Consider the following 21,991-nt stretch of genomic DNA (forward strand, 5'->3'; position numbering starts at 1 on the left):
CGAGCGAATGACACAATCCAATGGCTCATACCTGAAGAACGCGGCGTCTAGTCGAATGGTACAAGAAATATCATCAGCAATGGTTCATACCCCCTAAAGGCAGAGGCTACAAGCGCTCAGCAAAGTGAAGCAAACAGTGCATACATTCATTGAAATCACCCATAAGACACGCAGAAAAGCATACGTTTCAATTAAGAGCAAGCTCAAAACAAGCATCCGAACCATCAATAAAGCATTGCATACCCCCCTCGGATGTACGCTACGGTCGAAGATGCTCGCCAAGCGAGAAACGAGGTGCGACGTGTGAAGCGGCGGGAACAAGGCGTTCGACCGCGAGTGCGGCTCTCTCCTGCTGAGAGGATGCAACGTAAAGTCAAAGAGGAACGTCGTAGGCGCGAGTCTTACCTCGCTATACGGGCGCGCGAAGCCACAGCTAAGCGTCAAAAACGAGCCGAAGAAGCCGAACTGCGAGGGCAGTAACGCGACGATGCGAGACGGCAACGTAGAGAGGAGGCTGTATCTAACAGCTCGCCGCACGTTTACTTCACACTGCGGCTCGTCATGTCTTGCAAGAAGTCTGGCCTCTCGGATCGTACAACTAAATGCCTTACTAAGATCGCAGCAGGCTTTCGCCTTCACGTGTTGCAGGAGTGCAACATGCTGCCGAACTTTTATTAACCGTCTGTAGTGCCGCCCCTTTCAAAGAAGAATGTTGTGGTTGCGTGCAGACAGGTTGACCATGGTCAAAGAGCCCTGAAATCACTCCTGCACTTCTTACGTGTGGTGGGCTTAGACGCCCCTCTGTAAAACATGTAGGGGTGTGCTAATAGTGATTCTTGAGACCGAATCGAACACGTGTCGTTTGGTGCCACAAGCGAGCCGAATATTTTTCGAATAGTTTTCAAATAATGAGCAGCCGTTGTCACAATTATCATAAAACGATGTTCGCAACACAGTGTTCTTAACGTTAGCAAGTTGCTGTCATTTCACAGTACGTTACTAAGTGCTGTTTGTTAAAAGCACAAATGGAGCATTAGAAGCAAACAAGTAGCTTCTCCACATACACAGGGCTCTTCAGAGAGTGCTAATGATCGTTGTACAGCCTGCAAAGTGTGACTCCCTAAGTGACGTACGCAGCCTGTTCCATTAAGCACCTTCTCACGGTTTGTCGCTCATATGCCCTCAAGGGTAAAAACTTAGTATACTTCTGCTGCAATTTTATGTTTATCTGGGCGCAGTTGGCGTTTTGAAATATTCCAGAAGTATTCATAAAATATTCACATTTAAGAATAGCGACTATTTGATTTGAAGACTGAATCGGATAGGACACTATTCGATTCCTTATTTGAAAGTTTCAAGCATTCGCGCCTCCCTAAAAGACATGTGCGGCGTAAATACTGTGCCAAATGCATTTGCGAGAGAGAATGTCTTGGGCGTGTAGTGCGACCATAGTGAACATCCGCGCATTGGACAACGTGAACATAGTCGCTCGTCGTCCCATATTCTTCTGTCATCTACCTCTCTCTCTCTCCTTGTCTTTACCGCTTCTCATTACCTCGGTGAGGGGTAGTAGGCTAGAGACACGCTCTACAGGCCGACCTCTCCTCCATTCTCTTCATTAAGAATGTGCTCCTCCTTCGGCAGTCTTGTAATGGCTCGTAGCACGTGATAGGCATTGCACGAGGGAACACGTTCTCGTTCAAAACATACCGCATCTCGAACACCTTACAACAAAATTTCAACGTGGGCTCTCTTTTTTTTCAACGACAGGCAACATGTAAGCACGAATTTTACTACAGGTAGCCATTGCATGGACTTGAATAAAATATTTTGCACTATAACTAAGAAACAAGAGCCTTTAGTCTATTTTTGCCTTGATTCTGGTCCTGGTGTTCAAAGAATATGCAAATGACGGAAGCCGTGAAAATTTAACAAAATGTACAAGCACTGTGCCAGCGCTTCGTCTGTCTTTTTTCGTCTCGCCTCCCGCCTTGTTGCGCTGTTTCAATATCGCAAGTAAACCAAGCCAACTCGTCCGAGCTTCCATTTTAGCACCCATCATAGCAATACGGCATTACATCCGCAGTAAAAGCATGTAGTGCGCAAACGATTCTCTCTTTCTCTCTCTGTCATATAATCAGAAGTCAACAAAAACAGCATAGGGGAAAATACATGCACTTATTAATTGAATTAACGATATGATAAATTAATGTAAATAAAGGTGAATGGAAAAACTAACTGGCCGCAGGTTGGGCACGAACTTCGCATTACGCGAGCGATGCTCTTGCCGATTGAGCTTCCACGGCGCCATTTTCCATTCCACTTTCTGGATTATGTATGTTGATATACGAGAACTAAATCTGGGAGTACACATATAAAATACTTCACCAATATGTTTTGAATTGATAATATCACGCTGAAAGTTGATATATCAAGTTTTATTACGAAACGGCGAGACTGTGCCACAAATAACTTCCTATCACGTTGTATGATGTCAGAAAACGAAAGCCCTTTCTACGTTGAGAAATAAAAAGAATGCGTGTCGTGCCTCAAGTCCCGATATTTGTAATTTCACGCGCAATGTGCGGGGAAATTGATCTCTTGAAAATTTACGGGCTTCCGTTTTGCCCAACTACTGCGGTTCACTACTGTCAATTGCATTCGCTATATTTCTGTTACTTTGTGAAAAATCGGAAGCTTCCCAGAGTCTCTGTTTTTTAACCTCAAATTGAACTATATATCCATGGCTTTATACGGCGTAGGCATTTTGCGAACATTGCAAACTTAGAATGCAACTAACCATGATATCCAACCTGTGCAAACGCCATAATGCCAAATGTTCAATCCGTACCCTTTAAACTCCTCCCGAACAGAACTATGCAGAATATTGATGGCTTTCTTGCTGTGAAACTACGCAGTTGAAAACGTCGTCTAATGCATTTTTCTATAATATTTTCTTGCAGTGAACTCTTCTAAAATTGTCAGTACTAAACCTGAATTTTGTACTAATAGTTTCTGCTTACATTTCTGTCTTTCTTCTTCTTTTTTTTTTTTTAATACAGCGAACTTCATTTTCTATGCACAGAGGTAGCGTACGGAGATATTTCCTGCACTTGACATACATTTATATAGCAAGCATCCGAACTACGAGGATTTGTGATCCCATTGATTTAAGAAGTGTATAAAAGTGCCGCATTCAAGAGCGAGAGGACGCTTTTTTACACGTCAGTGAAGGCTGCGTTCTGGCCGAAAACCAATCGAAGTTAGCGTTAGTTATATAGGAAGAATGGGTCTGCGTGGCGGCGTACCTCAAAAAAAAATATAATAGCCATATAGCTAATGTTGCCAGAAAGCGAGTAGAAAGTTTCGGGAACGATTGCCCTTGCTTTGCCGTACATTCGAATATTCGTAAATTGCGATTTGTAATACGAAACATTCTTGGCCAGTTCTACCTAGCTTGAGTGTTTCATGGCCTCATATGTAATTTCAACAAAGTACGTGGGAGTATGATGAGACATGAAAAACACCGATTCGGTAATCTTTTTTTTCAGAACGTGCATTTTCCCCCCAAATTTGCCAATTCCAAAAAACTGGCTTAGTCGCCCAAAATTACCATAACCTTTCATTTCGCGCCATACATGCTTACTACGGCAATGTTGCCAGCACAATGCATGTCGGGACATCCAAATTTTAGTATGATAAACGACTCATTCACGCACAACGCCATACGCTACCGATTCTCATTGGTTTATTCAACTTATGAGAAAAAAAAATCGTGCCACGTAGGGCGATTGTCAACTGTTTATTCAAAATACACCCATTTCGGGAACGGCAAGCGGGTAATGCGTATCAAGAAAAGCAAGAAAATCGCCACGCTCGGCATCCCGGATTCTGAAATCCCGAACGCCAGTTGGACGACGCCGGTGCGGGTATCACCGATTCGCAAACGCGAAAACGCCGCCTCGTTACGATTGGTTCGACGCTCTCCTTTTTTATTTTCAAGGGTTCTTCGCGCGCAGCTCGTGCTTCCGACGGGAGAGCGCACTCATGCGCGCCACACCCCTGCCTCCCAACACTTCCCCACCCACCCTTACCCGCTCGCTCCCTTTTATTTCCATCCCCAAATCTCGCCCCAAAACGTGGCGCAAAAAACTCGCGCATCTACGCAGAATCATTCGTTTCACCTTCTTTCCCTTTCCCCCGAACGTGGGGAGAGATAACTTCGGCAGCGGGAAAACTGGAGAACGGAACAAAACGAATCGAACGCTGGCGGGCGGGCAGATTCGGGCGCAAAATAAAAGGAGAACCAGCGCCAGCAGCAGCAGCAGAGGCCAGGAATTGCGGATCGCCACTTGGTGCAAGAAACTGGAGGGGGGGAAAAAGGTTGCGCCGATGCTACGTGAGTTGGGGAAGGGGTTGGTAGGGAGGAAAGGGTTTAGTGGCGTCTGCGTCGCGAAAGTATAGCGGGACTAAGGGAAGCGGGTGACGCCCGCGTAAAGGGGTTGTTCCCTGTACACGGCGGCGTTTTTGCAACGAATCAACGTTTGACGCGGCAGATTGCGCATACACCGTAAGCCTCGATTTCAGCTGTTTCTATTTCTCTTTCTCTCTTTCAATTTCCCCAATTTCTGTCCCTGTTTTTATGCGCTGTTTTCCACGCACTCGTAACCTTACGGTTGGAAGTTGTAAAATTGAGAATGGTCTACGGGAACTGTTTTCCCTCTTCCTTTTTTTCCCCTCTAGAGCGAGGGTTTATCGCGAAGGCTCCATGCCGCGATGCGGGAAAGGTCTGTTCCCAGAGAAACAAAATCTGAAACAAACGTGGGAGAGCCAGGCGGGTATACGGAGAACATTGAAACTGTACGTGTCTGACGGAAAAATAACCGCGCTCGAGGTGGCGCGAAGAATTGTGACAGCAAGAATTGTGACAAGGATGCGGAAATGAAGGACGGCGGAAATAAAAGAGAAAGCGAGGGAGACCGGGCCAGAGAAAAACGACAGTATTATTCCTAATGTTGGGGCACGCCCTGTCGCTGCTACCGTGAGGCGCGTTTTTTCCTTTTTCTTTTTTTCCAAGGAAGGGTTAGACCTCCCTATTCCTCTTGCTTTGCATCGTTTTTAAGTATCTTTTTCCCGTCGTCCACAGACTGCATGACGTCACTCTGGGAATGACGTAATTTCTAACGAAGGGGCTCTCCTTAGCTTGCTTAATCTACACTGTTTCGTTAAAAGATAGAAGGGCTTCGTGTAGTACGCGTTGTTGGCACAATTTGTTCTTGTTTTTTGTGCTGTGGCGATTTTTTTATTTCTACCGCCAGCATTTTGGGAAATGATATCCTGTAATCAACGAGAGAAAATAATAAAATTAAAAAATGGACGGCTTACGGGGCTTGAAAAGGGCAACGACCAGCCCTCTGACTGATTTCTGGCTTGTAGTATAGCCATATTATCGCTTTCTTTTTTTCTTCATCGGGTATAGGTTAGGATTACTCAAGAAAACGAACATTGCACCTTATTTTAGCTATCTTCGGTGTTGTTTTTAACTACAGGATGCGTGTTATGGCGTTTTAAGAACTCTCTACTTAACGGAAGAAATTATTAACAGTGTAACATCAAGCTCCAGTGGTCTCTTGTCCGAAATCCTGCCATCCCGCAACTATCTGATCAAAAGCTGTAGATGTGGTGTGTATAATTGTTTTGCGCACTTTGCCCCAGTGTTAGAAAATTTGTGCAAGGACTCCTTTCGTCAGAAACTGCGAATAAATAAAATGAAACAAAATACACTACGACGTCTCCACGAGCAAAGGCACAAAGGTGAGTTAACCAGAAAAGCGCGTCTAGTTGGCAACCCTAAGGTGGGGGAGAAGAACAGAACGTATAAAAAATGAGCGAGGGTGAGGAATGAAAGACGTGATGAATGCGTGTAAGCTCGCTGACAGCGCCACGCAGTTGAAGACGTTCGCACAGGTCAATCACCCTCAAGAAGCGAAAAAGTGCATTCACTTCCATGCAAGGGGCCGAGCGACGGGGACGGTGATCGAGTATAGCGCCTGCGTGGACAGTGCCCGATCGTCTAGCCGTCGCAGTACGTTGGAGAGAGATTGTGTTTGTTATTCAAGTCGGGGACAGTAGCGGAATAAATCTTCGATGTTCTCTTCGCAGTCGATATCACTGTCGGCCAAAGCAATTGGTGTAGTGTAAGCTTCGGCGGCGTCAACTCCTAATCACAGATGATACATAAGCGATATTTGACGTTGTTGACGCCCATGGCGGAGGTCGAAGCTGCAGCGAAGGGTCCAGTTCGTGCGGTCTCTGGTGTCCCTTATGCTTGGGGCGTTCTACTGTGCTTACGGGAGTATGTGTGCCAGGTGGCGAAGCTCCCCGACAGCGCGTCTTCCCTGGCGAGCGGAACGAGGACGAAGTGGTCTTTTTCCAAGTGACGCTGGGACCTCCTTGCCTGCCTAACCATTTTCAACGGTCCCTCGAATGGCCAGATAATGACCACTGCAAACAAATTTCACGCGATGGTTAAGTTTTACGATTGCATACCTCACCTGGTCGTGAGATTCAAGTCGAAGAACCGACTGTGTACCCTGCAAAGACGGTTTCGAGACGGAAAACACCGCCCGTTTACCAGCACTCAAAAGGTCAACGAAAACAAAATGATGACTCGTATTCGTGAGTTGGGCATCCATATGGGCACCGTGACATATAAAGTCTGAGAACGTATAGTGCAATACTCCTTAGCGTTACAACGTCAGCGTCAATAGGACTGTTGATAAGCACAGCGAAACTATAAGTGATGCCTAAGAGCAAAACACAATGTCTCGCACACTAGTGAGAGCATGGCGCAGAAAAAACTGCAAAGAAGGCACATATAGATGACCCTTCCACAAATTAGTGAAAAAGTAAGTGTTCATGTGTGCGAAAACACGGACAGACATGCGGACTTTCGCATAGGCGCGGAACAACATGAAGTTACATAACTGTGCATCACTGCAGCTTTAGATGCAAATGCCTGACTTTATTGAACAGACTTAAACGTGCGTTAAAGATATATGATAGGTTTTCCCTAAAAATGTATGCATAAAGCAGTCTGCTCGGCATGAAAGCTTAATCGAAAACCCCATTCGACTTATTGATTACCTTGCAGAATGACATCCCAATTTTCAATAAAGCCGTTTTTTTGGGTGAAGTTGTATTAGTCATTTTATTTTCCGTAGTCGAAACATAAGATTTAAAAGGCTCCCCATATGGGACCTATGACATGGCGCCCATTCAATTCAGGGGCATACGTTGTTCTCCCTGAACACCGAGAAAACATGCTGGTAACTCTAGTACAACGCTTTGCAGAGCTGCCATGCATGACAGTGTCGTAATTAATGAACACAAGTTATATTTTACGCGCACGTAAGCCTTCACGTGTCCCAAATTTTCTTCAACTATGAAGTCGGTTCCACACTCTGTCCTTCCAGGACTGTGGTCAAACTTGCTATGCTGCGCGTAAAACATACACTCACCGCTTTAATACACTTCTATAAATAATTTGCCGAAAAGGTCGTAGCTGCACTACAGAATCCTAACTTTACCTACCAACACATAAACCATAACATGGCCCATATAACTAAGAACCTTAAATTCGGTTGCCACAGTTAGTTTTTTCGGGAATTTGGGAAAACATTGCCGGTGGATGCATAAATCTTCAACAAGAAACCACTCGTTTCTGAAGCATGTTTGGAAGGTATCGTGTGCTGCTCACGCGTATAGGTTAAAAGACAGCTGTGCTCGGCACGAGATAATTCTCACTCGTTGCTTGGTGGGACCCCGTGCGCATACTTGAATTGTGTTTAATACGTTGCTAGAGCGAACACCAGTTTCCACTGTTACCCTCCATATATCATTTTTGAAGCATTTGGCCTCGTTCGCTCTGGCTTATTACAGCCTTACAGCATCTTCTTTTTTTTTTGGCCCAGCTCATACAAGCAATCTTGCATCTCCTGGGTTGCTTTCCAATACTCACGGTAAACGGTTAAACCGGCAGCGCACTTATTAGGTCTTGTTCTGATTATGAAAGCCAGCGAAAAGGCACCTTCGTGAAAACAGCGTCGAAGTTAAAGGTAATGCAGGTCTGCCGTCCAAACTATATAGCTTGTGGCTGAGACGAATTCTCGGAAACTCAGCGGTAAGTTAATCCGCGCACAAGAAAACATAGTCGCGCTTTCTTTTTCGCTTAATATAAGTTATATTGTGCATTCCGTATAGGTTCGCCAGCAAAAAGAACATGAAAAAATATATCAAATAGCAGCGATATTGGCCACAATATCTGCTTTCTTGGCTTTTGCTGTCGACGTGCGTGGGGGCATACAAAGCTCAGACATCGTTAAGGAACCTTCCATTACTTGGGCTTGAAGCTTGCTTAGGTGTTACAGTAGACTGTCTCCGATGCTGGCGAGAACTGCAACACGCCCGTGAACGTTTGCACGCTTTTGAGTTAGAGTTAGTCTTTTATGCCAAAAGAAACGGAAGGACGCTGTAAAAATGCGCTTTATTATAGGTACGATGTTCTGGCTTCTGTACGGAAGCGTCGTTCACAAGCACTAACTGCTCGAAACGGTGAGCTTAAGTATATACATTCTAGTACAAATAAATGCACATCTTGCGTATTAAGGGTAATACTGGCTTTGTTGCGATTCGGCTATTTATCTTGCAGCCTGGATAGCAAGGGACTCGAAATATACTGCCGTGCAACCCATTTTATTTTTTACTTCGCGCCTTTTTCCCAGTCAGTGTCACGTCTAGAGGGGCCCTATTGCACCGCAAGTGCGCTGGAAGCCCAATTCTTGTTTTTGACATCATACCAACGTTGTTTCAAGCGCTTCTCCTTAAAAGATTGCCGCTTTCGCTGATCTAAACGTAGTCGCATTTTGCGCAGAAAACGGCCTGCAAACATTTATCTTTTTCAGTTTTTCTCTCACGTGTATATCAGTTCGCGCAACAACTTCAACTTCATAGGTTTGCAGAACACGTGCCAAGGCCTCGCTCATTCCAGGAACGTAGAAAATGGCGACGAGGCCTCCAGGACGCGCGCAGTTCGATGTCGCAGGTCTCCGTGAACGATGTATCAGGGAACGAATTAAACTTTCAGGGCAAATGCACTCATAAAGTTCATGGCGTACCCTGAGCATGCCTTAGGTTCTGATTCGAGCAAATCTACAGGGCACAATCACTTGCTGCTGGTGGCAGGGTGCGTCAGCGGATGTAAAATGAAGGTACTACGTGGTGTGTAAGAAAGCAGATGAACTTTGGCTTCTTTCCAGTACGTCCAAGAGCGGCACATGGTCAGCAAATTCCTTCTCGGTAGCTAACCGTATGGCTTCCTCCATGCTGTTTAAGCGAACTGTGAATGGCTCTACTGCATTCTCTTTTGATGCCAAAGAAACAATCACCAATGTATCGTACGAAAGCCTTTGGAAGACGCTCGAAGGACGTCAAAAGCCAGCACGTGGAGTCGCCGACAGTCCTGCTTGCGACAACTGTGGCTCCGACGAGACGATAAAGCAACTCTTCTGTGACAGTCCCCGTTACAATGTGGCAAGAAAAGGGCTGTGTCGAGTGTGTTTGAAACACTGGATGGTTGCCCCCTGACGGAGGAGAGTCCAGAGACACTGGTTCAGACCGGGTTCCGCACTTCAGACTTTAAACGGGTTGCTGCGATGCTTAAGGGCTTGTGGTCTTTGGGACTGACTCAAAGTTCCAGCGCATTGAATCGCTGTTGTGTGCATCTTTTGATCTCCATTTTTTATTCATTCTCTGTTTATGTTACCTTTTGTTTCCTTTCCCCATTTTTTTTCACCACTAGGTAGCCAGCCGCTATTTACACTGGCTGAATCTCTCTGTCATTTCCTCTCTTTCTTCCTCCTTCACATCTACAGCTGCCACAGAACTTTGAGCGGCTGTTACTTTTACATGAATCTACTCATGTACCACGTCCCAGAATATGAAGTATGTATCTTCCATGCAAAACTTTCTCACCTTCAGCACATGTGCTGCTTCTATCGCTGTCATGTCGATTAGCTTGTCGTCGGACTGCGAAACATCCTTGCGCACTTCCACCACTATAGATCCACGGGAACCGCATGTCCACGTCAGATGATACCGGCATGCTTTTATTTATTTTGGCCAATTTTCCTACCCAACCGGACAATTAAGATGTTGACAAATGGTTGATTTCATTAGCATTTATGTTCAGTAATTGCATTGTGTTTCGTTCCTAAGTTCATTACGGAAAACACTGGCACATTTATTATTGCCATATCGTTAAGCACATTGAGGCTACTAGTTGGAGCACCGTCAGAGAACCTGTTTAATCTATGAATAGGAAAAAGGAATTCTATGGTGTCCTTTTTTATTGAACACCTAATTTCATTCTAACTTGCAATTGTACACTGAGCACGATGCCTCCTGACACGCATGATTGTGAACACTAACTATCATTGGGAAATCATGGAAAAATTTGTGACATTCATTACTGCAGCAGTGGTGGGCACTCAGCGCGCTAGCTCTTACAATACTGGCGTCTATCCTTCTTTTTTTTTCTCTCATCTGTATGAGATGTGGAGCTTTTAGCACCATCTCAGGAGGAGGATGAAAAGGAAGGAAGGAAAGGTAGGGAGGTCAACGAGACGCAGGGCCGGTTTGCTACCCTACACAGGGGGGGGGGGGGGGGTTAAGGGAACAAACGAAAGGAGACGGAAGGAACAAGGTACTATAGGTGTGAGTACATGCGGATGTCCATAACATCACGCCTATAATCGGTCACAGAGGCTAGTCACTTTCATGAAACGTAGCAGTGTCCACGTCGCTTTGTAAGCCTGCAACGCATGGGGCCATGGTCCAAGAATCTTAGTCTCTGAATATGGTCTGTTATCTAATCGGTTTAACACCCTCTGGAGAACGTCGCGCTCGTTGTCATAGAGATCACAAAAACACAACACGCGCTCAATCGTATCTTCACAGTTGCACGAGTCACAGATAGGTGTGTCGGACATTCCAATAAGGAATGAGTAGGCTTTCGCAAGCACTGTCTCGCGTCTTCACTTACATTAGAACGGTGGCAACGAAACGTAAGCACCATTTTAAAGAAGTTTGAAGATGCAAATGCTTCGGCAATAACACGTTTCCCCGTCGCGTAAACCAAAGTTTCTTTGGAGTCCGAGGTATACTGGTGTGATTCATAACCATCGCGGGGCGTTCAAGATAAAGCGCAGTATAAGAATGCCCATGTAATGAGGTGGTGTTTAAAAACAAAAAACCTCAGGTTCTAGAAACTCATCAGAAACACTACATTACGGCCCGTCTCACATGAGCCAGGGCAAGGTGTATCCCAAGGAAGCGGAAAACATGTCCGTATTCCAAGAAACAAGACCGCTTTCAACGCTTCTCTCGACCATCGTTGTACAAACGTTGGCAGCAATGCGGATTGGTGCTGTCGTTTTTTTTTTCCCCGACAAATCGCGTTTGCGTGGTGGGAAAGGGATCACTGAAGAACAGGCTATGACCACTGACATTAAAACAAATTCACGAACCAAACAGCATCTTTACCTTCAGTTATACCAGTCTGGCCCGTGCGATCAATTGCCGCAAGTTCTGCTGATGGGGGGAAGGGTGGGGGGGGGGGGATGCACAGCCTCAATTTCATTACGGTACCAAATGATATGAACAGTCGCGGCGCGTTCGCGTCTTTGGTGCCGCCGTCAGAGTATAGAAGAACTGCAAGCAGGGGTGAGTTGGTGCCCTATGCCTATTCATACAAGCGCAGGACGCTGTCAGCCGTTGGAGTCGCCGAAATTGTTGTGCTGTCCTCGTATCGACGTATCCACGCGCGGACAGCGTTTGGGAGAGTTAGAAGGCCTCCACGAGACGCGCCTCGCGTTTGGGTGCGACATCGACTAAGCCAAGTCAATTGACGATCCGCTCAATCGGCTCTGCTGGAGCCATGGCACCCGTTCCCAGCATGAGCGTCGGGCGTACACATATTAGGCTTGACCGCTGAGAAACTGTGTGCATACCACATGCACTGTGGGTGCGTACGGTGACCTCGGTGGAGCGGACAATAAAGGTCACGCTGAATGTGTGCAATCGTTCCTTTGAGCTTTGGACAAACGTCGATGGCATTCCCACGCTGTAACCTTGTGCACCATCGAGGTGAAGCACGTGGAAGCATGCTGACAGGGTACCTTATCGCGTAAGCATTGCAAAACACCTGGAATCTTTCTGGGCGGCTGTTCTTGGTGTTTCGCAGCGGCTTTACTCGCCTGCTGCATGTTTTCAGAACGACGTGTTGTCAGAACACCGCGTTAGAAACATGATCGAACACTAAACCTTGCTGCTGTTGCTTCCTAAGATGTCTCGCCTTCGTTCGAAACTTCCAACATTACAGCGAATTTGTTAACGCGACTAGAAGCGCTCTACAACGTTAGAAACTAGTTTTCACGGTTTAGAAAAGTAGACAACCCATGTAGGTTACATTTCGAAGGAACAAAATGCGAGGAATGTAAGCGGCATTTTGCAGCTACGCTTTGAAGTTTGTTTGTCAAGAAGGGTTTAACTGAATACATCTAAATCCTTGTTTTTGGCCTGTTACAGGAAACAGACGTTACAGGAAACAGTTCAAAAGTTTGACCGCTTCCATTGGCGGACTGAAAACACGATAAATTTCACATTTTGAGGAAACGGGTGTCAATTTATGGCTTCACAAGCTTTAAATTTAGGATAAATGAGGAGGGAGGACCCTTAGTGCAATTTCAACTTTTCTGGCTTAATTAGGAACATTACAAATAACTATCCAACACTCTTTTTCGGTTTTTTCTCATGCGTGATATGGGCTTCGTTGGTTCTTCGTCCGGCGTTCTCAAACAAATATACAGCGCACATTGTTTATACTGGCTGCAAATAAGGGCCACATTATGGGCAATATTTAGGTGAAGTTTCAAGAGTGTGAGTTAAGAGCGCCTTTTTTGATAAAATTAGGCATGCAAGTGTTCCGGAGCATTACGAATGTGTTTTACAAGCTGTGCAATATTTGTCCCGCCACCCTGGCGTAACTACAAGTTCCACCGAGGTCAAATTCAGCAAACTTTGGAGAAAAGATGTGGGAAATCTCCGTACAAAGTTAAGTGCGTGCTGATCTAGATAGATTTTTCAAAAGAATTCTTAAGCAAGAGCTAGAAAGTGTCGCGCAACCGTTATTAGCTACGTTTGCCGATGACTTTAGAGAGCTCCGCTTTGCACAATCTTTATTAAAAAAAGCTTATGGGGGAGGGGCGGGTATTTGAAGTGCAATTTGTCGCGAAATTTTAATATTTATGGCTCCATTGAGATTCTTAGAGTCGGAAACGACCATTTCTTCGGAATTTCTATGCGGGATGCAGGGTTCTCCTGGTGTCCTAGGCAACTTCTTATGTTTGGTGACAGTCAGGACCAGGTAACAACTGATGTTTATCCAAAGTTCAGATTGAGTGGGTTAATTAGAGCCTTCGTAATAAATTACATGTGCAAGTGATCTACAGCATCATGAGTGTGGCTTACGAGCGGTGCAGAATGTAGCCCGTTGTGCTGACAGAGATATAACTGGCACCGACATCAAATTTACGGGAAATAATACGAAAGCTATGGTAAACCTGGATTGGAAGTTAAATTATAGGGATACAAATGTAGCCCTCGAGAAAAAAATAGACATCAAATGTCATACGGCCGCTGTCACACATGTTTACCCATATACGGACATAACTGTACTTTACACAATGTTTATAGTACATTGGCTAATATTCTAGTGGACAACATTCTGGCAAATTTGTGTGTGAAAGATTGTTGCCTTTGTAAAAAAAATTTGTTCACAAGTGCTCGATAGCGTCTTCTGTTAGCAAGGTTTCGTATGCGGGCAACAATTTCATGTACTTGATTTAATTACGGGCAACTGAAGCTCTTGGTGCTCGAAAAAAAAACAGCTTCACAGGAAATTCGTGTTGTGATTTGGCGGAGTCCCACAAGGCTGTCTTTACATCAGTGGTCGGCATCCAAGTTGTAGCTCAAAAGGGAGTTTTTTCCAAATATGAACATTGAAGTCGCGTTTTCACTTATTATAATTTTTAGAGACAGTTTTGAGATAAAAGACTTTTGTTGCAGACGGAACGGTTTATGAAAACGGAATTAAAGTTTTGTCTGCTAAGACAGTGAAGATAATTTTTTTAAGAAGCTCACAATTACTGCCAAACCAACTTCTACGGTTGCGAACGACAAGACGTCAGGTTAGGCCAATCAAACTTGGCTCGAAGAAAGAATGACATTGGAGACGAGGCGTACAGACTCATTTCAATTAGACAGGCTAGTGCTGTACGTGTGACCCCTGGCTGTGTATTTTTGTTTAAAGCCGGTGTATATCTATTTGCATACGTGTAACAAACATTTCACGAGAGTAACTCACTTCCTAGCAATTTTCGGTCTGAAATTAGCTATGATCATGTGTCTTCTCTGTCAACGATGACTGGTGTTTATAACACAGGGCGCGTTACGCGAAATTTGCTGCGACAAACGACGTTTACGTATTAACGCTACAAAGGAACATCGAGCGTGGAAGGGGATCGCACAAGCCTTCTTCCACAGGTGTTTTCTTTTCATGGCCCTTGTATATATTACACGAAGTACAATCAGCTCACTCAGCGACAAGTTTAATAAAGAGAGGCAAGTATCTTCAGAACTGGGAGAAACAGAACGGCCGTAGTGTGGCCACATGTCACGAACGGTGTTTTGCGTTCTCCGTTCGGGTGTCGACACCGAACCAGAACGTGGTAAACAACCTTGACCTCTGCACTGTCTGTGCAAGTGCGTTTTAGTACGAATATAGAAGCAAGGTGGCGCTATATGGCTGTTCTAATTTTTACCATGCTTACAAGTGAGTCGGCTGGCCACCTGCAAAATCTCAACAGTCTCTGAGGAATCGCACGTGAGTTATCGTAGATATCTTAAAATATTTTCGTTACGCCTAGCCTGGCGAAATCTTCGCGACCAGTACCGTTCTCAAGGTCCATTTTTTTATTTTTATCAGTTTCTAAGCTAAAGTGCTGAACACACGCAAGTCGAAAACGTGATCTACGCCAACGCTGCCGGACGATGAAGTCGGTCGCTGATAGGGCTTCGGCCATCCTTCTTAGCGATTTCTCTTTACGATAAGATTGCCGTCAAGTTGCGCCACAATATATTTGAAATCGCCTCGGGAAGAACGCTAGGCCCAATAGCGGCTTTAACGTATTCACTTCGTCGCTTGAAGGAGGAGATCTTATGTCACAACACGTATCGCAATATGACGCGGTACACCGCTCTATACACACAGCTCACACACAAGGCGCAAGACTAAGCGGCTGCCAGCTAGCACTGTTCTTGTCAATTGGCTGTGGTGAGTGGATGCCGAGTCACGCAGCCCGTGCCCTAAAACCCGCTATTTCTCTAAACAAAATTGTTTGACTTCTTAATGACGAGCAATTCTCTGTTACAACGCTTCAGCTGCGCAGAGTCTTCGTGGAAGTTTCCACGTACCGCTAGTGTTAGTTAGTTAGTCAGTCCCGTTGGGATTGAGAGACCTGTGTCATGTATGTCGTAACGTGTCTAATAAATGACCGCCAGGAAGTATTACAGTTGCCACCGCACGTGGTCTTCTATTGCGCCTTCAGGTGCCAGTTAAGCATGTTCGTTGAAAACTTTGTTTCAGCCCATCTCTTGCACCTTCAGAATCGCGAAAAGCGTACAAATGCAAAACGAAATAAGTTTCTTTTTCAATTCTCAGTCAGTCTTGTCAAGTTTATAAAAAGAATGCGAACTCGACGCGAAAGCTCTTCACAAGAGCGTCATATATAGGGTCACATCAACTATTTCGTGTCCATCATGATTAGAGATAACCTACACAGCCACATGAAAGAAACGCATGATTGTAAATATAGGTGCGAAAATCAATGAAAGAAGGTGCCGACATACTGACATGACATATTACACGTCGACATACTGACACTGCGAGAAAGCACACAACCATTCAGTTTGCAATTATTATTACTTAAACATTTTACACATTTTATACAAACTTGCAGCAGAGGTCAAAACGGAAGTGTTTCAACATGGTTGAATTACGTTTGAATTTCTGTTATTTTTAACAATGGTTTAGCTTTTGGTTAACTATCTTAGCGCGCAAATAGCGCCTGAAATGAATAGCGCGGAAATTCGTTTGTACGGTTGCTTCATTTATTACGCGGAGGGTCTTATTATGTCGAACATTTGAATGCAATGGGGACTCGGTATCTCTACGCCGTTTATGATGGATCCAGAGTAAGCACAGTGTTATGTTTAGACGTAAGGTTCACCTCTCGTCATTGCAGCGGCCACTACTTGGAATATTTCGAGGAAGTCGTTCACGAAGCACATGCACCCAACCATAAGCGATTTTCTTGAACAATATGTGATATCAAGGGTGGCCTTGACTCTGCAACCACTACAATTTGGCCCATCAACTCATTCTGAAACACAACTCTCGAACACGCAACGCTTCGGATCAGACAGCTAACCCCCGCATGCAAGTCACGTGACAAGACATGGACCGAGAGCGATAAAGAGGAAGCAAGGTTTCGCAACAGCCAAGATTACGTGGGTAAAATCTTTCTAGCGTCTGTATTTTAGTAAGCGGGTCGTCATGCACGGGCACGAATTTGATAGACGCACAAGGAGCCGCAATTAACGTAGTTGCCTAGGAAAAGCACGTGTATCTATATCTGACTTCGTTTTCCATTCTCAGAACTGGCTATAGTGCGACAAGGCATGAACAAAGACGGAGAAGGTGAAACTTTGACTTACATTTTGAGCTGGTAGCAAGTCGCACACTAATGAAACGCCGTATCCTTTAAAAGCCATGGGCGTTTCTGGAAGGTTTTCTGGGTTGATAACGCCGAGGAGGACGAGACACAAGATACGAAGGGCGCGGCACTGGGTGCCTGACTTTAAATAGGGAGTCGTTTAGACAGCCAAGATATACACACGCGTCAACAGACGCCTTACACGTGGCGCCGCAACCACCAGCAGCTACGCTCGCGCCGTATCTCCCGTTTGGTGCTGCGAAAACACGTAACGTGATCAGTTCGGCGTCAAGACACCTCGATTTTGGCTGACAGAGCAATGGCGGGAAGGAGTGGCTTCCAGTAGGATGTCCGATCGAGAAATCTACAAGAAAGTGCTGCGCAACAAGCAAGAAAGAGTTGAGGGAACCTCCCGCCAGCTTGAGTGTCTTCCTGTCTGCAACGCCTACCCCTTCAAAGACCAACCTTGGCCTTTGCATCCTACACCTTCTCGAGCGTCGGCAAAGCCCTCGGCCTTGCAGGCTTCTTTTAGCCCTCTTACGGATGTCCGGTGGGTGTTCAGTGGGTTAAGCTCAAGCAGGTTTTTTGGTGGACAAATCGGAAACTCTTTCGTCGTTTGAACGGCGCACGATTTGCGTAGACTGCATAAGCTAGGGTAACGGGTAAAGAAAAACGGATTTGAAAAAGACAGACGCGGCAGGGGAGGCTAAATTGGGGATGAAAGGAGACTACCGCGTAATAAAAGGGAGGAAGCCACATTTTTTCCCCAAAATGGCGAGAATCGTAGCTTGGGGGGAGTTGGGTGGGGGGGAGGGGGATGAAAGAGATCAAGACCTTCGGTTTCTCTCGTTGTAGCGTAGGAAGGAGTATGGCACCCTGGGGAGTGGGCAAGGAGGGTTCTTGAGGTCGGCGATGTAGTTTTCAAGGGCAAGAGCAAAGCGGCTGGAGGCGGGAAGTGTGGCACTAGGGGTGCGCACACACAAGAAAGTGAGCGCCAGGCCTCGAGGACGCATTTTCTCCATTGAAACTTTAGTCTGTTCTACTTCCCTCTTCTTTTCACCCCTCGTTCCTTTCGGGAGTCGCGTGTTCGCTGTCCTTAAACTTAGCTCCCGCCGTTATACTTCCTTTCAAGTTCGAGGGCAGGCAACGCGACAATCGGGGTCCGTGTTTCTGTTCTTCGTGAAGTATAAACCGCTCTCGGTTGCGTATGCCGCGAAACTCGCTAACGTGCCGTGAGCGGGTTTCAAATCGCATGTCGCCTCCCCGGATTGACGCGGGATAACGCATATGCGGTTGCCATCTGCTTTCATAACGGCTGAATATTCCGTTAGAGTTTGAACGAAATCTGTTCTATTAAGAAATAAGATTAAGCAGCCTGTAGTCACGCTTACTGAAACAGCATTCGCGCTTTTTCCACGACCGCATTTGAGAGCTCGAAGCTGGGTTCGATGTGTCCGTCTGTCCTCTCCGTTATGCCGTCGTCATCGCGTCGTCTTCATTAGAAACTTGTCGTCTTCAGCTTCGTCCTCCTCTCACGGCGAATGAGATTGCGGCCAATGCTGATGGAACATGAAATGAAGAGGAGTGGATAGAATCGAAACAAAACTTTGCTCACCGCTTTCACTCGGGGTCGATGTCATGCCCCAGCGGTAACACGTAGTTGGGAGCTGTATACTGGCTAATCGCTAGACTACCATGCAGCTTCTGCATTTGGCAACATGAAAGGGCCTTTGTGAGCCTCGTAGGCATGGTAGGTTGGCGGCGTCAGTGCGTGTTTTTCGGAGAGAGAGAGAGAGAGACTCTTTGGCGAGTCCTAGAGATGTTTTCCTGGGGTATACGCCTAGCCACGCTGCTGTAGGTGAGCCTTGTGACGCATGAAATCACCCGGCCATACACCGAACACCCACATGTTCATGTAAGAGGCCCAAGTATATACAATAATAAGCATCTACGGCGTCTAGTTCACACCAGTGGTCCGGCGCAAGCACTAGCAGCTCCGAGGTTTAAGAATCTGTTGCAGCAGTTCGAAGGAGCCGCCACGCAAATTTGAAGCAGACGTTAAGAGTGTTCTTGTGGCCGCAAGGCGCGTGCAGACGCACAAAACACGGCTCAGGCCCCCTGGCGTATAGGAAGCCACCACGAACAAAGTACACAGGAAGCGAGAGAAGCGCAGGCTGGGGTGGGGCAGCTTGCGGTAAAGCTTGAAATAGGGCGAAAATAGCCGGCAGCCGTTGCGGCGAAGATAAAGGAATCGGCCAAGTGGGTTTCTTTCCGTTCCCTCCCCTGTATAACGCTCCACCCTCCGCTGTGAAACAGACAGGCCGGCGAGCACAGAGATGCGCGCGTTCGGTGTAATCCCAGGGTGCCCCGGAGCGAGAAAAGCTACGGAGTGGTAGAGAGAGAGAGAGAGAGAGAGAGAGAGAGGTTGTGTCGGTTTTCGAACCCCGAAATTTCCGAGAATCCAATTGAGCTCCTCCGATGCGCGGCGGAGGCGCCAGTGGCTTATGAGTGCAGTGCACAGCGTTGTACGCGCGCTTTGAGGCAACGGCGCGAAGAGTGCGTGTTGCCGTGGCGGCGAGCTGTACGGCGAGCTTACGTTGCAGGCCCTGCCGTGTTTTGCGCGCGCGCTTTTAAGGGTGTTGTGAGCAGAGAGTGGCGGCAAGGGCAGGAGAACCAGTGTTATGCGATAAAGACCTCCGCCTCGCGCAATCTCTCGCAGACTTTCCTTTCGGTTGCGGCTTTTGTGGCTTGTCTGTTCGCTCCAACGTTTCCTTATATTTCTATGTCATTTTTTCTCCTTTTTTATGTATTTCGTTTTCCCTGTTGAAGGCTTTCTGGTGCGAATATGTGCGTGTGATTTGTCTAAAGGTTACGCGACTCTCGAATAGGGCTCGTGATTGCGTAACACGGTTGGGAAATGTGGTCCGCCTTTCTGGGGATTTAGTGTTACTGGCGCAGAATTTTAGCAACTTCTTGCTCTTTATTTATTCCCTCCACCTCTCTCATTTCTGTCAATATTTCTTTCGTTCGATGGTGCTCTGTTGTCGCGGAGCTTATTGTGCGTGCGGCGATTTCCCTTTGGCAGCGCTTCCTGTCGGAGTTTTATGCAACGAACACGTTCGAGGAGAGAATCGGCAGGTCGTATAGTCGGGTAAATAAGCGCATCCTCGCTGCTTTTGTTGCGCAATACCGTAACAGTACATGTCCCTTGCAATAGCTTAAGGTATGCTTCTGGATAAGCGCAGATTGGGCAAGGTGGTAGTATTTTATTATTTTTTATTTGCAAAAAAAATCATAATTGAAACACTAAGTGCAGACTGCGTCTCTGTTCGTTTTTGTCTCTTCCGCAGGGATAAACTATGCTTCTATCTATCGGTCGCTGTGATTGGTTATGGCGTTTCTGCTGCTGGGCGCGAGGTCACGTGGGTTCGATTCCCGACAGCAGAGGCTGTTGCAATGAAATGGCGCCAGAGCGAGAGAAAAAAATCGCCCGTGCTCTATGCGCGTTACAGAACCCCCATATGTGTTCCTAATTGATATTTAGATCGTCAAGACGGCGCTTCTCACCGCCTGTTAGTGTGTTTAGGGCGTTAAACCCCAAAAAACATATTTTAGGTTTCAAATAAAGTATTGCATTGCTTAAGAAGTATGCTACGCCACCGATTCTCGACTCTAGTCAAGCTAACCAGAACATTAAAGAACCTAGTTCGAATGCTAAAATGCAAAACAGTTTTTTTTTTTTTAAGTTCTTATTCTTATTTACAGCGTGTATACAGAGGGCACGCGCATCCTTGTTAATTCCGGCTGTTCTGTTTCTTTTTTCTTCTTCTTCTTCTTCTTCGCCCTAAGAAGGAGATGTAGAGCTCCGCATAATACCGCAGGAGTTGGTGATTCCCACGAACAAAATCCTTGGCGTCTTACGCTGAGAGCATTATCCACGCAGGTATGAAAACAATATCTGCGGCCTTTCCGTTGTTTTTACGTAAGTTGAAGAACGACTAAACTCAAGCTTGACTTGTTATTCGCCAACGACCAACGCTTTCAAACCGGGTGTAGGGAGCAGTGCGAAGATACGCCACCCCCACTTCAGTATTCGTATAAAGCCTTGTTTTGTTACGTCCCACTTCAACTTGCCTTTAAAAGGTCTACACAGCATTTCTGTGAAGTAAGCGTTCCCGCATGCTACGACCACGCGCCCAGTATTAACAATCTGCCTGTAAACATATGTATTATATATTTTTGTGTGTCGTATTTTGTTGTTGACAACTTTCCTTTTCCCTCTTTTTTTTTCCAACCATTCCTGTCATGTGCGGTGACAAGCCGCGCGTTTGATGCAACCGCCCACAATTGTGAACTTTTATTTCGCCAGGTATTGTCAACTATTGACGTGTGCTTGTTTTTGGATGGTCTCCACGTGGTTGTTGCGTAAGTAGCCGCTCCACCTGGCGGCAATTCAGAGAACTAGACGGGATCACCACCGAGAGCAGAGGAATAGATAGAGGGGGAGGAAAGTATACCAAGTAGAAGCGAGCGGGGGGGGGGGGGGAGCAAAGACGCAGGCAACCGACTTCCGGTTACGTGGATACCGCCAAACCGGAAGTAGGCTATTGAGTAACGAAAGCGAAAGAATTGGCGGTTGTCGGCTGGTTTTGATCGCGATTTCTGCTCCCCTTACCCCCCCCCCCCCCCCCCTTCGGCGAGTCCCGTTCCTGAGCTTGTCTTTATTTGCGCGTGAATGTTATTCCTGCTTTGTGTATATTTTTTTTTCAGAAAAAGAGGAAGCATTACTCAGGAGGTGGCGCGCGTGCTCTTGTGGGGTAAAATTTAAGTACCAGACAGGGTTTGTTGTTTGGGGAGCGCCATGAAAAGTTGAGGCTCGAAGGTCGCCCATTTCGGGGAGAGCTTGGCCTTTGTTTGCTTCGAAAGGATCGATACCTTAACGTACAAAAAAGATGGCCGTGGCCGTGAAAGAGCGGAAGAGCGTGGCACCCGAACGGAAAGCGGCCCAAGATGCAGTTTTTCCTGCTGTTTGATCAGCTGATCCCGAGCGGAGAGATGAGAGCGATCGGCAGGCGAAGCTTCGAGTGATATCGGCCATG

The 21,991-nt window shown here is 46.3% G+C and overlaps 1 protein-coding gene across 1 annotated transcript in view; it reads right to left on the reverse strand.

Moving 5' to 3' along the window:
- The window catches only part of LOC126528044 (glutathione S-transferase-like), a 111,121-nt gene extending 93,926 nt beyond the window's left edge, over positions 1–17,195 (reverse strand). Inside the window, exon 1 of the mRNA XM_055069102.2 lies at positions 16,894–17,195. The gene's annotated coding sequence lies outside the window, so the exon portion shown is untranslated. The remainder of the gene's footprint in view (positions 1–16,893) is intronic.
- Positions 17,196–21,991: the final 4,796 nt, after the last annotated feature.

The sequence above is a fragment of the Dermacentor andersoni genome, chromosome 9 (genome assembly GCF_023375885.2).
Source record: "Dermacentor andersoni chromosome 9, qqDerAnde1_hic_scaffold, whole genome shotgun sequence".
Taxonomy (NCBI): domain Eukaryota; kingdom Metazoa; phylum Arthropoda; class Arachnida; order Ixodida; family Ixodidae; genus Dermacentor; species Dermacentor andersoni.